This window comes from Centroberyx affinis, unplaced genomic scaffold, assembly GCF_046629955.1.
Source record: "Centroberyx affinis isolate AG114_WGS23_722 - 3 ecotype Tasmania unplaced genomic scaffold, CSIRO-AGI_Caff_v1 ptg001724l_1, whole genome shotgun sequence".
NCBI lineage: Eukaryota > Metazoa > Chordata > Actinopteri > Beryciformes > Berycidae > Centroberyx > Centroberyx affinis.
The window spans coordinates 296,283-299,418 of record NW_027280131.1 but is presented as its reverse complement, the minus strand read 5'-3'; positions in this window follow the sequence as shown (position 1 = coordinate 299,418).

Genomic DNA, 3,136 nt, shown 5'->3' with positions numbered 1-3,136 from the left:
GTTTCAGTTATGGATGGGGGTTTATCAAAAGCTTTGAAAGCCACTCATTACAATAACAACAGAAAACAACAGACCAAAGACATTCAACAATAAATCCTGGCTGACAAGTAGTCAGTGACAGATGTGGCTTGGGAAGACAGAGGCTTTCAATATAAAGTCCTGCGAATTGTGCCATGTTGCATGAATAATTCATCTCATTTTTACAAGTGCCTACAGTATATCTCAAGGGGATGATGTGCCTATAACTGTCAGCTGATGAATTCTTTAAGCACACCTACTTGTGCTCTTCCCCATACATTATTAATAACGCACGCCGCTCGCCTCAGGTTGGAGCCACTCCACATCACTTCAAGTGTTGCTGGGGGCTTTTGGTTGTACCAACAATAACGTCTAATTGATTCAACACCCGGCTCCGAAGGCTGAGGCCATAAAACTGATTAAGCCGGTATCAGGATGAATCAAACACCAGGGAAGGTCATGCTGATGTCACCTGTTGCCGATCTGTTTCTCCCGCTTTGCAGGGCAGAACTGATGGATCTGACTGGTGCAGGTCAGGGTTCAACTTCTGCTTGTTATGAATGGCCTGATTGCTATCAGACTTATGCTGAGCTTACATTTTATTATTATTATTATTAGTAGTAGTAGTAGTAGTAGTAGTAGTAGTAGTAGTAGTAGTATTGGTAGTACTAGTAGTAGTAATAGTTGTAGTAATAGAAGTCGTATGAAAGCGTTTTTATAGTCTTTTATTTTCATTTTTGCTTTTATTCTTTTGTTCTTTCTGTACTAAACTCACTGTATTTTTTAGTCTTCCCTGTTATTTTTGTTAATCACTTTGTACCTATGTTTTGAAAGGTACTATATAAATAAAGTTATTATCATTATTATCATTATTATTGTTATTATTTAATTATTGCTGTTGTTGTTGCTTTTATTATTCTATATTATTATTAACTTCATTTGTCCAGCGCTATTCAAAAAGGAGTGACAAAGTGCTTTGCCGACAGCAAAGCAATAAAGCTTAAAATGCTGTGAGATTAACAATACAAAATTAGAAACGGGGGTTAAAGAAAGGTTAAAAACAAATGAAACTGGAATAAAATTAGTAGGAATAAGTAGGAACAAATGACATAAAAGCCTGTCGGTAAAAATGTGGATTTAAGAACTGACATTTTGCCACTCTGAGCAAAGTCCCTATTCAGAACAAAATGTTTCTTTAAAAGACTTTAAGGAGTCGGGGAACATGTGACAGTAAGTGCTACATGTGGAGGTCAGAATGAAAGGTCATATTCTAATGGCCAGCTGGGTTGGGGACAGCTGCGGGGAGACGAACAGTTCACTGAGCATGGGACACACACACACACACACTCACACACACACACACACACACACACACACACACACACACACACAGACACACACACTCTCACACATAGCCTGCAATGACAACCCCAAAATCACACTTAGCATCACACTCAGGCATGCACACACACACATGCACACACACAAACAGGGAGAGCAAGATAAACAGGGAGTGAGAACAGTGAACCCACGGCTGTTTATGAGTGCAAGACAAGGGAGAGGTCAGAGGTCGTGAGTTGGAGCCATGTGATCTCCATTATCACACCATGGAAGGAAACCTGGACCTCACTAGAGCCAAAATATGCCTATGATATGAGGAGTAATAATATTAATAGCATGTCATTTCAATGTCACAGAAACATTTCTACTAGATGGGAGGTGTTTTAGTATTACTGTAAGTGTTGCAACATCACCATCTTGTGGATGCTTTGATAACTTTTGCATTGATTGGATTGGATATAAAAATTGTGTGTCTATTTAGTCCTGTAATAACATGAGAGATAATTTAGTGATTTGTGCATAGGTAGTGGATATGTTCAAATCTAACGATCATGTACATCCGTCACTAAGAAGGTGACTGTAGTTTGCAGTATATATATCCATCCAAGCCATTGGTGCCAAATACCTTTATAAAACTGATTTTTCCATAGGCTTTGTTATTCTGTGGTTCTCACAGTAGGGTCCGGGGACCAGCAGGGGTCCCCGAGGGACTCCAGAAGGCCGCAGATTGGAGTTTTAGTTATATAAACATTGGCAGAATTGCTCTGGTGGCAGAAATAATCTCATTGGTTGAGATAAACCTCAGTGACCGGAGCCAAAAGAACCACATTTTTTCTGGATGAGCAACAACATTACACAGAAAGCCAGTGAAAAAGGCACAAGGTAAGAGAGAAGGAAGCTAAAACTATGAAGCCTAGCGCTGCTCAGAGAAATGTTTGTATAACTAAAACTCCAGTCTGCCAAAAAGTCAGCAGTAAAATGAAGAATAGTTTAATTTCACTAATATTTAATTCCTTAGAGGTTAGCACAATTAGAGAATATATAATGGTGCCTGTTTTGTTCATTGGTTTCACTCTCCCTACTGTTTCAGACAGTTAATTAATCATATCTAACACTCATCTCAGAAGGTGATTCCTTAGGAAATCTTCTATCAGATACAGGTCCATGGTCCAAGGTGTATGTATGAAAACATGTAGGACCCCATTTAGGATTTTAGACTACTTCAGTGTGGTGTTATGGCTTATTCAGTTCAGCACAGCAGAAGTTCCAGTGTCACCAGCAGGGGGCAGCAGCACTCAACCACCTTACATGAAATTAACTTTGAGCTGTGAAGTTCCTCATCAGCTGTTTCACTATGAGACAAGGAAACTGTTGTGTCCTGCACCTGAGAAATTGGTAATGATACACACTATCGAGGGCATGTCTAAATATACTATGGTGGGTTTGTCTATTTTAAATTAGACTGCAGCTGTGCTTAAACTTATATAGTAGGCCTAGTAAAATACCAAATATAATTGTTAAAACAGGAGGCCGTGGGCTTTGCTGGAAAGTGACACTGAAATGTCTGAAATGCCTCCGATGAAAAAAATAACAATAATTGTTTTTTCTTTCCTTTTTTTTAATGTTCTTTCTTTCTTTACAGCCTCGTAACCTACCGGTCTCATATCAGTCGCACATGCTTTACAATGCAAACTTGGAGACGTCGAGAAACAAGGCGGTGCTAGCCTACTCTAAAGCACAGAGGCTCATATCCCAGTCGTAGTGCCATACATACATA